We start from the raw sequence: 15,307 nt of genomic DNA on the forward strand, positions 1-15,307 counted from the left end.
GAAATCAAAATCCCAGATCTGAACTTTAAGAAAGTTTGGATTTTCTCCAAATGTTACAGTTGCCCTCTTGCTATAAATCACAAGACCAAAACCTACATCCAAGTTAAAACTCCTGACTTTTCGGAGAACCTTGATCTGTATCTGAACTTTTCCAATTGAATCCAACTAATCCTTCTATTCCTCTGGCAGCAAGAACAATAACAGTATTAGCAGAGTTTGGTTAGGAAATCAGAGTCCCAGGCAAATCCCATACAAAAGATGATATACTAAAGATGATGACTTTCTGACTTGATATTTGTTTCTCATTTTCATCATATTTTTCTCAAGCTTGTCAGTGAGTCTGACTCCATATTCAAAACTAATATGTCTCTTTTTCTGTCCTTTCTGACTTATCTTACATGAGAGCCTAGATAGAATCATGGAGATACTAAAATGAAAATAGAGAAATCATTTTGAAAGTGGTATTACCTTTGTTGTATATCACACAGTTCTATACTCTCATCATGATGGACCTCATTCAAATCACATAGAACAAGAGCATATATCTCCAAGGAACAGTGCTGTTGTGAATGCTCTTTTATCTCATTTTCCTTCAGTTGCTAAGGCCAAGTCAACCCTAGAGACTTTTGTCACTATATCAATGACAGTTAGGTATGTTTGTTAATGACATTTTTGTACCAGCAATCAGGGCCGGCCTTAGGATTTATGGTGCCCTAGGCGAGATTATTAAACTGGTGCCCCTGTGCCTGATCTGCTCTTAGCAACACAAACATAAGCTTACAGTATTGGAAAACTTGCCACATTCACGTTATTAAAACCAATTTAACTTAATTAAGCACACTGTAATGCTGATGGACTAGCACTAAAGAAGCAGCACTATAGAAAAAATTCTGATATGACAGAATGATGCAAATAATATATATTTTTTTTAATTTATCAAAATTTTATTGGAAATTTATATGAAGAGGTATTGAAACAAAGATTTGTTTTTAATTAAAAGCAATCTTTCTGGCTTTTTTGGCTGCAAAATCAGTAATAACGTCATCATATGACAAAGACAAAGTCGTGTCTTGTTCGATTGCAAGAATAGCAAGACCAGTTAAGTGTTCCTGACTCATGGTAGAGCGGAGATAGTTTTTAATGAGCTTTAGTTTTGAGAAACTCCGTTCTCCTGATGCTACTGTTACAGGAATTGTCAGTAGAATACGAGTGGCAATGTACACATTAGGATATATGTCAACAAGTTTGCGGGTATGAATAAACTGTACAATGTCCATCACCGATTTTGCATGTGGCAACATGGATGACAGTGTACTCAATTCTTCATACAGTTCAAGTCCATTTAAATCAAAACTATCACTGTGCTTCAGGAGGCTCTCTAGGTTCTTGCACTTTGTCATTAGTTGCTCTTGTTTTCCTATTTCGTTGAATTTAGTTATATCATACAAAAATCCAAACTGTTCATGGTGTACTTGCAAGGTATTAAACCTTTCATCAGCAGCAGATACTGCTTTATCCATCACAACGTTAAAAAATTCAACCTCAGATTTCTTTTCTGGATCGTCTATGGGCATGATCTGCTGTACAGATTCTTCACAAAGAAGTGTCCCTGGCCTTTTTAACTCATATTAACTATGTATTTACTTTATGAAAGTTGGAGAAAACATTGTGAAAACGTAAAACATTGGCTGCCCAACTTCTGGGCTGGCAAAAGTTATACTGACTCACAGGGGAAAAAAAAAAGCAGGAGAATCTTAGTACAACATATGGTCACTCTATACCAGGGGTCGGCAACCTTTCAGAAGTGGTGTGCCAAGTTCACTGTAATTTAAGGTTTCTCGTGCCAGTAATACATTTTAATGTTTGTAGAAGGTTTCTCTCTATGTCTATATTATATAAATAAACTATTGTTATGATCTGAGGTCTTGGCCACCGGTCCTGCTCAGGCCACTGCCAGCTGAGTAAATGAAACCCCAAACCGGCAGCGGGCTGGTGGCTGGAACCCTAGACAAGGATCCCAGGCCCTGCTCAGCCCGCTGCTGGTCTGGGGTTCTGACCACCAACTCCTGCCAGCCAGGATCCCGGCCACCAACCCCCCCTCAGCCCGCTACCAGCCTGGGATTCTGCTCTCCCAGGCTGGCAGGAGGCAGAGTGGGGCTGGCGGCTGAGCTCCTGACTGGCAAGGGGCCGGCAGCCGGAACCCTGGAGTAGCAGTAGGCTGAGTGCTGCTGGCACCCCAGACTGGCAGCAGACTGAGCCACTCAACCCCCCACCGGCCCTGCTCAGCCCGCCACCAGCCCGCTCAGCCCGCCACCAGCCCACTCAGCCCTCTGCCAGCTGAGTGAATGGAACCCCAAGCTGACAGCAGGTTGAGTGGTTCAGCTGGCCTGCTCAGTCTACTGCCAGCCTGGGGTTCCTTGAGGGTCCCCAGGCCAGCAGCAGGTGCTGAGTGGGGCCGATGGCTGGTATCTCAGCTGGCAATAGGGCAGCAGCCGGAACCCCAGAGCAGTGATGGGCTGAGCCGCTCAGCCTGCTGCTGCATACGATCAAAAATCAGCTCACCTGCCACCTTTGACACGTGTGCCGTAGGTTGCCGACTCCTGCTTTATACACTAGTAAGGAGATGAGCATATTACAGTTGTTGGAGGGTTCTTATCAGGAGTAACAGGCTATAGGAAAGTCAGTCAACATTTTTTGTTTCTCTGATGAAAACTGGCCCACTCCCTGCCTCAAACCAAACCTGTCACTAATAATTGTCAACAACTTAATTTTCTGTTTTTGGATAAGATATTGATTTTAAAAAAAAAAAAATATTGAAATTGGATTCAGGATTGTTAGCAAGAATTTTTGGCAAACAAAGCTGTTAAATGACAGTCTAAATGGCAACACAGTACTGCTTTCATGCTTGGCTCACCCCCCAGCCTGCTGGTCCAACAGCTGCAATAGACCCCAAAATCCACCTCTTGGGGTGCAGAAAGTGGCAACAGCAGTAGCAAACCCTCAGGTGCAATCACACACCAATGGGCACGACCACCAGCCTTACGGACCATGGTGAAGTTAGCACAGCATCTGATCTCAGACAGATCATCCATGGAGCCACAGCAGCTCATCTTGCCCTGTGCAGCTCCCCCCGGATGAGACGGATCGCTGGCAGCTGCCAGCCCGGGGAGAGGTGCTCCCCAGCTAGGGTGGCCAGATCCAGATGTCCTGACTTTATAGGGCCAGTCCTGATATTTGGGGCTTTGTCTTATATAGGCACCAATTACCCCCACCTAGAGTGACCAGACAGCAAGTGTGAAAAATCAGGACAGGCAGTGGGGGTGGGGGGGTGTAAAAGGAGCCTATATAAGAAAAAGGCCCCAAAATTGGGACTGTCCCTATAAAATAGGGATATCTGCTCACCCTACCCCAATCCCGATTTTTCACACATCTGGCTAACCCCATCCAAACCCTGTGTGACATTCCAATTCTGGCTGCCTGCCCAGGAAGTGAGTTACTTTCACTTTCATTCCTCAGCAGGCAGCCAGCCTCCCCTCCCCCGCAGCACCTCACCCAACCCAGCCCTGACGGAGGGGAGGGAGGAGAGAGAGAGGGCTGCTCCTGGGGAGGAGGGAGAAAGGAGGGGGTGCTCCGTGGCGCAGGGGGGAGAAGAATGGATGTTATGGGGGACAACAAAGGATACTGGTTCCAGAGCCACAGAGCCTGCCTCACCTGACCTCAGCCGGGGGGAAAGAGTCACACTCACAGGTGAGCGCCTTCCCCAACCCCTCCCCCCTCCCGTTCCCAGAGACCCCAGCAGCCAATCCCATTCCTCAGACTGTGCTGCATTCGGCTCTCTCTAGGACCCAGCAGCCCTGCTTCTACACTGTCTGGGCTGCCTGCAGAGTGGTGCCCCCAGGCAGAGTGAGGCCCTACGCGGCTGCCTATTCTGCCTATGCCTGAGGACGGCCCTGCCAGCAATAACACAAGTGTCTCATAGACTCATAGACTCATAGTCTCTGTTTATACCAGCAAAAAAAGTGCTTTTGCCAGTATAGCTTATTACCTCTAAGGAACGGATGTAAGTTATGCCAGCAAAAGTATACTTTGGCTGCTATAATCTGTGTCTATACTAGAATTTGCCATATAGCTATACTGTTATAGACCAGATGTGGAGTTGAGTGGCTTCTTTTTGTTTTTCTTAAACCAAAAATTCTGTTATGTGGGCTTCACCCTTCATTATTCAGCCAGGGATGGACCTTACATGTAACAAAAAATAGTAATAATAATAATAATATTCTGTTTCAGACTTAGATTTTGGTGTAATGATTGAATTCTTAATACCTTTATTCATTTCAATATCTTTGACTTCAAATTTTGCAAGATTTGATCTATCTACCAGCTCAACAGTTTTTACTTGTTTGCCTAATAGGGACATTGAGACTGCAGTACGTATCAGTTGAAGCAGCTAAGAAATAACTGTCCTGTTCAAAAGGAAAAATTTATCTACCCATCTGTTATGTTTTATATTCTTAAAAAGAAAAAGGAAAGGAAAAGAGAGAGAGAGAGGACCAAATCCAGCAATACAAGGCTGATGAATAGGAGATTTAGAGTGACTTGAAAAATAAGTACAAATGAACTTTGACGAAAATCCCAAGAACCTTTTATTGTAATAAGCAACTATAGCTTCAGCTCTGTTAAGTGAGCAACATGCACTTTCATGCTGTCCTTTTTGACCAGTTAGGGGAAACATACAGTAAGCAAAAAATTGACAATAAGCAAAAAATTAAATTAATGCTGCATGTTGGTAAATCTAAAACTACAGAACTTCTCATTTGTAAATAAATTATCTTAAAATATTATTTGTTAGGAAAAAAATAGCTGAACAAATATAATTTCTTTTATTAAGGTTCCCTTTAAATATTTAATTAAATGAATGCTGAGAAATTATAAGCAGATCTACAACTAATTGTATGAGAAAGCCGTGTCCTCCTGATCCTACAATCCTTACTCAGGAAAAGCTGCCCGTGCAATCAATCAGAGTTATGTCTGAGTAAAAGATGCAGGATCAGCCTGAAACATTTTCTATAACAACATTGCAAGAGGATATAGAAGTGAAAAGTATTATTATTATTACAATCAGTTTTCAGAGTACAAAAGACTCCCATAAAATGATTTAGCTTATATTCTGAAACGGTATTTATTCTTCTGATCTGCTGATGATGTTAGATAACCTAAATTTCTTAGACTAATGCATGCAAGTGCACACACAAAATTATTGCCTCTGAAAGACATAAAACTTTATATAGTACTTATTTCCCCAAATATGCAGCCAAAGTGCAGCATGAGGACTGTTTTTCTGGAATATGAAAGGGAGATGTAACTGATGGTTGTGATTTAAGCAGCTTTTTGAATTCCCTTTTGCTAATGGAGATGATGAAAGCACATTTTGTGTAGAGGTTTGTTTCAACTCAGTCTGCCACAAAGCTGTTTGAATCAAGGCTTATGCCCACATTATTCAGATTGCCAAAAACATCAAAACAGCAACAAAGGAAAAGCTAACCTTGAATTTTGAGTATGTATTTCAGCTCCTGTAAACAAGTTACCATGGAGATGGTACCCAAGTGAGCTATATACTTGACTTATAACTGCTGTAGACTTTGGACCAGGAGCAAAATGTAACATGGTGTTGGTGCCATTTCTAACAAAAAATTGCATTTCAGATACTGCACTTAAATGTTCTTCTGCAAAAATACCATGTGAAAGCTTGGAAATTGCTTAAAAAGCCTTGAATTGCTTAACAAGAAGGCAATGGTAGGTGAGAAGTGAAATTTTATGTGTTCAAATTATACAAATTAAGTAACATTTCTTTGGGGATGATATGAGGTCACTCTCTCAGTCTTGTTAGCAAGTTGAAAGTCTGGAAAGAGCTTAGCTGCAACTTTAAATGATTTTCACCAGCAAATTATTTCCAAGAATCTAGGAAAGAAGGTTGTTGGGTTTTTTGTTTGATTGGTTTATGGTTTTTTACACAAAATTAGGCTTATAGGCTTGTCATTATTGACCAATTTATTTCTTTTGCTGTGTTTTGAATAGAGCTGGAATAGTATCTGAGAATCATGTCAGAAATAAAAATCAGCTGTCATATTTATTCGCAAACTTATCTCTTGTGGAGAAAAATAAAAGGTTAATATGAAAAAGTGCAGGTAGATTTCCTTGTTTTAAGGATTCTGAGAACCCTGCTTTCCTGATCAGGAAAGATTTTCATTGCTAACTCCATCACCCTTTTCCTGCAAAAATGTAAATTCTAATAACCATCATCTTCAAAAATTAATAATGCTTAACACTTCTACCTTTACAAATACAAATTGTTTAGATCACTTTTCTCCACAATAGCTTGTAAGTAAATGAAGGAAATATCTTTTCCCCCAGATTGATAAAGTGTGTCACAGAAGGGATTAAGTGATTGCTCAAGGCCACCTAACAAGTCTAGCAGAAATTAGAATAAAGTCCAAGGGGGACAGATTCTGATCTTATGTTTGCTGGTGTACATGCATAATAGCTGCATTGAAGTCCTGATCCAGAATCCTGGCTCTTAGTTCCCTGCAATAACCTGTTGAGACAAAAAAAATGAGGAAAAAAGTCTAATGCTCCCACTACTTCGGGAGACAAGCTATTGCCTTGTATGCTAGATTTTAAGACATCTTTTCATTCTGGAACTTAAGGCTTAGCTAGAGCAATCGCGGATGTTTGTGTACCTTATGTATGACATTGTAATTAATGAAGCTGTGATGTTATGTCTACTGTATATCCAGTGGGGTGTCAAGTGAGATTGCTTCTTTGAGAATTGATATGTTGGCCTAGATTTTAAAAAGTCACTAGTGATTTGGGTGTTCAGCCTGAAGTGCTGTTAAATGTGCCTGATTTTCAAAAAGTGTTGAATTTACTCTGCAAATCAAGCCTGTTTAAGGTGTCTGAAGTTGAGCCACCCAAAATCTCATGCCCTTTTAAAGGTTTAGGCCATTATCACAAAGGATATGTATGCACAGCAGCTGAAGGTGGAATTTCTAGCTGTGGTACATGTACACTCACTAGCTTTGGTTAGGCTAACACACTAAAAATAGCTGTGTAGTTGCAGTTGCACTGACTAGCTATTCAAATATTTACCTAGAGTCTCTGATGGGATTATAGTCATATGGCTAGTCCAGGCCATTGCAGCTACTCCACTATTTTTATCTGCAGGGTAGACATACTCTAAGAGATCCAGAATATGGGGTGCTGCATCTTTTTCGTGCTCTCAAGTCTGGCAATACTCAAGAAAGTTTCTGGGTCATAGGCGTCCCATGTTCTTTATGTAGTTAGCATATTAAAAGTTAAAATACCCTATTTCCTCAAAAAATGTCTGGGGAAAATGTTTTGGTTTTTTGTTTGTTTTTCAGTTACATGCATTACAGGAAAAAAAGGGAAACTTCATGCTAGTTTCTAGTTTTGGTTTAATCTGTGTAACATCACCTGGGACATGCTGAGCTCTGACAGGAGAAAGGAGGAGGAAGGAGAATCTATTCTTTGGCCTTCCCTCAGCAAATATCCTGGCATTTTCCATCCTCTTCTTGTTATTCTGCTTTCCTTATCTCTCATTTCCTCTGCTCTTCCTTTTTAAAAGCTTCTTTCCTATCTTCTTCCTTTTCCTTGCTTCCTTCTCCTATTGACCTTTTTACTCTCAGAAAGAACATGTATTTTTAAGTAGATTGTTCTGGTGCTTGTCTATGACATAAGTCCAAATCCTAGCGCATAGGTGCTGACTTCCCCACTTTCCCCTGGGTGCTCAACCCTCCACCCCCAGTCTGCCTCTGGCCCCACCCTTACTCCACCCTTCCATGCAGCTCTGACCTGCCCCACCTCTTCCCATTCCTGCCCTGGCCCCATTCCAACCCCTTCCCCAAATCCCTGCTCCGGCCCCACCTCTTTCCCAACTTCTCCCCTGAGCACGCCACATTCCAGCTGGTTGGCAGCAGCTGGGCAGGAAGCACTGGGTGGTAGATGGAGAAGCGGAGACATGTTGTGCTCGGGTGGGAGGAGCCAGAGGTGGGATGGGGAGTGAGGGGAGCTTGGCTGCCAGTGGGTGCAGAGCGCCCACTAATTTTTTCCCGTGGTTGCTCCAGCTCCAGAGCACCCATGGAGTCAGCGCCTATGTCGTAGAGACATCAAAGTGGTTAGCAAAATTCCTTTGATTTCACTAGGACTCGGCACTTATTTATTTTCAGATGGCATTTCCAAAAACAGTTAGTTCTCACTGAGCAGTTCAGGCAATTTAACCAAACCACTACTATAGGATAAACTACTACAGAATTACTCTGTCACGCACACAGAAACTTTACATCTGGAAGGTTTCAAACAAATAAGCGTAAGAACAATAGATCTAATCAAATATATTGTCTCTCAAAATAAAATGAAAGTTAAATGAAAAATGGAACATCTGTTCATGGAGGTACCTGAAATGTTACTGAAAACATTTCCTGTATAGCTAAAGTCCTTAATTTTTAGTTTATATCATGTTTAAAATTTCCAGGGAATTTATCAGCGTTCATATGAAAAAAATTGGATGAAAATCAGTAAAAACTGAAAACACAGGGCCAGTGGGCATATGGTGGGTGGGGGCCCAGTACATCTAGGAGGCAGGAGGTGGGCGTGATCATTTCTCAGTACTCACAGGGGGCACCGGGCTGGTGGTCTCAGTTTCTGGTACCCTGCTATCTCACTCCCAGATTTTTTGAGAAATTCAATACAAGTGAAAATGAAGAGCCTGGTACCTTTCCTACAACAAAAAAGTAAAAATCAGATTTTATTTGAAACACTGTTAATAAAATTAGGTAATTTATAGCCAACAACCTAAGATGAAAGTGATCTTTCTGCCGAAGAAATTGTCTGTCCATGTATGCTGACAGCTCCCCAGTGTTATAAAATAATGCAAACAATGTTTTTCCTACCCAAAACAAAGTGATTAAAATTATATTCTCCCTAGCTGTATGGAAATGCACTAATTTGTAACTTTCTAAAGCCAACACATTTATGCTTCGGAGATACATAATTTAGTAACAAACAGCAGACTGAATTTTGATCAGATTTAAAAAAAAATGGGTACAATAGCCTTCAGACTTCAAATGAGCTGAGAATGTTCCTTTGGTATTTTCTTCCATCTGAAATTTAAGGGGTACCATTTTTCTTGATGTTGCCTCCAAGAGGCAATGAACAAACCAGAAAGGTCCTGCTTATTAGTGTAATGCCCTAAAAATCCAGTTAATGCAGAATTCTATATCATCAGATAGACAACAATTCAAACCTTGGTTTCTTCCCCATCTCAGAGATGATACTATTGAACTTTTCTTATAGTACTCATGGTTAGAGATGGACAAACTGGTCAGGATAAAATAAAAACTTAACTGAATCAAATGTTATCTTGAACTTTGTGAAATCTTACTTCCCCCCCTGTCAAATTTTCATTTATGTACAGTGTCTGTTCCAAGTTTTGGATGAAAGAATAGAAATACCAAAATTCACAAGAGATTAGGGTTTTCCGTAATTTCAGACACAGATGAAAACAGAAAGTACTAGAACATACTAAGAAGGAAACCTTTTACAAAGATATTAAGCCAATTTTCCAGGCCAGGGAGGGTTAGGTAAACTTTAGATATTGAAGGCATCTGATTTTGGTGCACTTGATCCATGATAAACTCAGATATTTCTGAGGCTAACTTTTTAGTAGTCATAATATAACCATATAAAACAGGTAAGAAAAGGAAAAACCTGCATTCTAAGTATAAGTAGCTAATTCTATTTTTTTTGTTTGTGTGTTTGTTTTTGTCATTTGTAAGTGTGATACAAATGATGTAATAGTGGAATTGGACTTCAGAGAAGAATTGAAATCTGAAAGATTAACATCAGACTGGAGGCCTGTTTCGATTAGTCCTTCATTTAAGTGACATTACTTTGAAGCCAATGGAAAGTTAAAATTAGACTGTCTTAATTTTGAACTTCCATTTTGTAGCTAACTCCACTGAATGTTGTGATTGTCAGAGATGCCTTCCTACAGTAAAACAGTGGAGCTATGATTTTATCGGGATTCCCCGCACCCCATCCTCTACAAAGGCAAAATTGTTGTGTAGCTCTTCAGGCTTTCTACTTCTTCTCTTATCCAAATCATTTACTTAAGAATCCTGTTGACAACAGTAGTAAGAGTGATTTCTTTATTATAGTGGTCAGACCTTGGCAAGGCTGCAACCACAGTAAAATCAAGTATCAGTTAGTAATTGTGGTAAAGCTTTGCTGTCACTCAAAGCACTGAAGGAACGAGAAGGAAGCGCAGAATGCCAGTATATCCCACTAATTCATATTCTTTATCTAGCTGTAGGGCAGACATTTCCTTAATATCTGGACACTATTACCTGTATTCAGAAGTCCCTCAAGGAAGAAGAGCCCAGTGGTTATCTCTTCCCACCACAGATAACACCTGTAGATTTAAAAGGAAGTAGGCAGTATGTTTATTAAAACAGATGGGCAGGATTATTTTTCAGTTCAGTTCTTTACTCATTAAAAGACATGAATTTTTACATCATGAGGTAAACCTGGCAAGATTTGGGCTTTTATCTTAGGGAACGTCTGCACTACAAGTGCTATAGTGGCCCAGTTGCAGCATTGCAGCTACGCCTCTATAGTGTAGACCCGTATTATACTGACAGAAGTGGTTTATCCATCACTGTAGTAAATCCACCATCTTGAGAGGTAGTAGCTAAGTCAATGGAAGAATTCTTCTATTGACATAGCATTGTCTACAGTGAGGGTTAAATCAATCTAAATAGATCACACCGAATGTGAAATTTTTCACAGCCATGATCAGTGTAGCTAGGTTGATCTAAATTTTGGGGGGACCAAGTGGTAGAATATCCATTACTGCTTTCTGTAGGACATATAAGGATGAGAGTCCTTCTTAAAATATTGGCAGTATGTCACTGGTTAAGAAAGTTTTGTTCTTTTTCTTTTCAAATGCAGACCTCTCCCTCACATTTATTGATGCCTTTCTCACCTTAAGGTTAGGTTTCTGTAATGTTCAGTAAATGGGATTAGACCTTCAAACAATTCAGAAACTGACCATAGTTCTAGAGTATAGTAGTTCAGTGGTAAAGCTGCAGTGTATTTTACTCAGAAATGTGTAATACCAGATATTATTGGACTAATGATTTTTTATTTTTTTCTTAACCTATAGAATCCTAAATGGTTGTGAGTTCCATATGCTTAAAACACTACCTTTCTACCTGCATGAGGAGGGGAGAAAATTCCAGAGTTTTCAGTGTATTATCTTATGTTTGTGGGGAGGGAAGCCGATGAAGGAGCAAGAGATTTGCCAGAAGGAAGATTCCCAAGTCATGTCAACAACACTTACAACAAAGCTGAGCAGTAGTGCTGGAACTAGGGATTTTGGGGGTGCTGCTGAATCTCTTGCTTGAAGTAGTAATAACAAACACCAAATATATGGTTTCCATCATCAGCACCCCCATTACAAAAATTGTTTCAGCACCCCTGAAGCTAAGTGTCTCCAGCATCCTTCCTACCTCAAGTATAGATTGGAGGGATGTTGCATCTTTTCTTCATATTCTTAAGGTTATATACAGATCAGCCAAATAGACCCAACTGGTTTTAAAATAACCATGTTTACTAGCTGTATATAAATTTACAAGGCCTATCTATGTATGTAAACACAGCTGCTCTGTTAAGTTCTAGTGGCTTTAATCTCTTAGCTTTTGCTATGGAAAACAGGGAGGTCACTAGAGAGTTCTCAATAGAGCTGGTCAGAAATTCTGTGACAAATGAGCACTTTCCAATGAAAATAACTTTCTGTCAGAATCAAAACATTCCATGGAATAGAAATCAGACAAAGTTTCCATGAGAAACTTGTCTGTTTTTACACCATCTTACCCACCTTGCTCCATGGCAGTTTACCTGGTAGGCTGCTGGGGATCCGGTGTTCCCAGGCTCCCAGCTGCCTGGTGGGCTGATAGGAAGCCTGAAAGCCCTGGAAGTGCTGGCTTTGAAACTTCCAGGATAATAGTTCTTTAATAGTCTGGGGACCCAGGGCTCCTGTGTCTCTTTGACAGCCAGGTAGAGTTTCCTCAAGTCAAACCCTGGGGCTGTCCTTGTGCAGAGCAAAGCCAAATGTTAAAATCCTTCATTAAATGGAATTGCCCCTCTATAACTCTCAAACTGTTCATAGGGATAATTCCTATACACTACAGAGGGCAAAGTTATCTGCCCCAAAATGGGAAGTGATGAACCTTATAATATTTTTAGCCTTCATCTGTCTTCAGTGTGAGTTGAAGAGAACTAAATTTGACTTACTTTTCTAGATTATCCCCTACCCATTTGAAACCTAATTTTAAAATAGCTCCAGAGATGATGTCCACAATTACAGGCCACTAAGCCTAACTTCAGTAACAGGCAAATTGGTTAAAACTATAATAAACCACAGAATTATTAGACACATAGATTAACATGATTTGTTGGGGAAGAGTCAATCATGCCTCACCAATCTATTAGAATTCTTTGAGGGGGTCAAAAAGCATGTGGACACAGGTGATCCAATGGATCTAGTATACTTAGATTTTCAGAAAGCCTTTGATGAGGTCCCTCACCAAAGGCTCTTAAGCAAAGTAAGATATCATGGGATAAGAGGGATCAGTAACCGGTTTAAAATATAGGAAACAAAGGGTAGGGATAAATGGTCAGTTTTAGGGATAGAGAGATCTAAATAGTGTTGTCTACCTGGGATCTAGGACAAGTATTGTTCAACGTATTCTTAAATTATCTGGAATAAGGTGTAAACAGTGAGGTGGCAAAATTTGTAGATAATACAAAACTACTGATTGTTAAGTCCAAAGCAGACTGTGAAGAGTTACAAAGAATTCTTACAAAACTGGGCAACAAAATGGCAGATGAAATTCAGTGTTGATAAATGCAAAGTAATGCACGTTAGAAGACAGTCCCCACTATACATATAAAATGATTGGGTCTAAATTAGCTGTTATCACTAAAGAAAGAGATCTTGGAGTCATTGTGGATAGTTTACATCCACTCAATGTGCAGCGGCAGTCAAAAAAAGCTAACAGAATGTTGGGAATCATTAGCAAAGTAATAGATAATAAGACAGAAACTATCATATTGCTTCTATATAAATCCATGGTATGCCCACATAAATTCCTGGGGGATAGGTCCACCATTGACTATTAGCCAGAATGGGCTGGGATACAAAACCATGCTCTGAAGTGTCCCTAGCCTCTGTTTGCCAGAATCTGGGAATGGGCAACAGGGGATGGATCACTTGATAATTGTTCTGTTCATTCCCTTTGAGGCACTTGGCATTGGCCACTGTCAGACGACAAGATACTGGGTTAGATGGACAATTGGTCTGACCCAGTATGGTCGTTCATATGTTCTTAAACCCTAATCCCACAAAAGACCTCACAGAATCTTTTCCCATTAAGAAATATATAGTATATTCTGCATTTGCAAAAGCTTTAGAAATAATATAAAATACAGCTAGACTTAATAACTTTTTTATTAAACAAACCTTTTTCTACCTGTTTACAGCAGGTGGGTTAATTTTTTAATTCCACAGCTCTGGCACGAAACCAAGGAAAATGTCTCCCAGCAGTAAATTTTAAGTTACAGTGTGTTTTATGGTCAGATATGTGTACATATATGTGTGTGCACATACTTGACCATAAATTAATGCTTCAAGCTCACCTTAAGGAAAGTTGAAAGAGAGTGCATTTCACAGGAAAGAAAAATGCATTTAGAATTACTGCAGCTATAAAACCAACAGACATAAATCAAAGCAACTAATACGAAATAAAAAATTCTGGATCCATATGTACACTTCTGCAAAGCTTTTGACTTTTTGTTTTTTATTTCCTATCTGTGACCCAGTGTGGTTTCCAAATTGTATAAAATGTATTCATGATGCCCTCCGACCTTCCGATATTCAAACTACTCCAGTCCTTTCTTCTTTGAATCCCTTCCTCGCAGAGGCAAAGATTCATAGACTCTAGGACTGGAAGAGACCTAGAAATGTCATCGAGTCCAGTCCCCTGCCCTCATGGCAGGACCAAATACTGTCTAGACCATCCCTGATAGACATTTATCTAATGTACTCTTAAATATCTCCAGAGACGGAGATTCCACAACCTCCCTAGGCAATTTATTCCAGTGTTTAACTACCCTGACAGTTAGAAACTTTTTCCTAATGTCCAACCTAAATCTCCCTTGCTGCACTTTAAGCCCATTGCTTCTTGTTCTATCATTAGAGGCTAAGGTGAACAAGTTTTCTCCCTCCTCCTGCTGACACCCTTTTAGATACCTGAAAACTGCTATCATGTCCCCTCTCAGTCTTCTTTTTTCCAAACTACACAAACCCAATTCTTTCAGCCTTCCTTCGCAGGTCATGTTCTCAAGACCTTTAATCATTCTTGTTGCTCTTCTCTGGATCCTCTCCAATTTCTCCACATCTTTCTTGAAATGCGGTACCCAGAACTGGACACAATACTCCAGTTGAGGTCTAACCAGCGCAGAGTAGAGCAGAAGAATGACTTCTCGTGTTTTGTTTACAACACACCTGTTAATGCATCCCAGAATCACGTTTGCTTTTTTTGCAACAGTATCACACTGTTGACTCATATTTCGCTTGTGGTCCACTATGACCTCTAGATCTCTTTCTGCCATACTCCTTCCTAGACAGTCTCTTCCCATTCTGTGTGTGTGAAACTGATTGTTCCTTCCTAAGTGGAGCACTTTGCATTTGTCTTTATTGAACTTCATCCGGTTTACCTCAGACCATTTCTCCAATTTGTCCAGATCATTCTGAATTTTGACCCTGTCCTCCAAAGCAGTTGCAATCCCTCCCAGTTTGGTATCGTCTGCAAACTTAGTAAGCATACATTCTATGCCAACATCTAAGTCGTTGATGAAGATATTGAACAGAGCTGGTCCCAAAACAGACCCCTGCGGAACCCCACTTGTTATATCTTTCCAGCAGGATTAGGAGCCATTAATAAATACTCTCTGAATACGGTTATCCAGCCAGAAATGCACCCACCTTATAGTAGCCCCATCTAAATTGTATTTGCCTAGTTTATCGATAAACTATAGAGCTTACCTAGTTTATCAATAGCTATAGAGCTTGGTGAAAATGACACTTGATTTCTTCTCTCAGTGATTTTATCTGCTGAAGCCAGAATTTCTCTTCCATTCTCAGGAGGGGCAGCAAACTTTTGGGCTTTGG

At 40.3% G+C, this 15,307-nt stretch overlaps 1 protein-coding gene across 1 annotated transcript in view; it reads left to right on the top strand.

Moving 5' to 3' along the window:
• The first annotated feature begins 3,033 nt into the window (after window positions 1-3,033).
• The window catches only part of TENM2 (teneurin transmembrane protein 2), a 2,274,099-nt gene continuing 2,261,825 nt past the window's right edge, over window positions 3,034-15,307 (top strand). The window contains exon 1 of the mRNA XM_050962494.1: window positions 3,034-3,747. The gene's annotated coding sequence lies outside the window, so the exon portion shown is untranslated. The remainder of the gene's footprint in view (window positions 3,748-15,307) is intronic.

The sequence above is a fragment of the Gopherus flavomarginatus genome, chromosome 7, assembly GCF_025201925.1.
Source record: "Gopherus flavomarginatus isolate rGopFla2 chromosome 7, rGopFla2.mat.asm, whole genome shotgun sequence".
In the NCBI taxonomy this organism is placed as follows: Eukaryota; Metazoa; Chordata; order Testudines; family Testudinidae; genus Gopherus; species Gopherus flavomarginatus.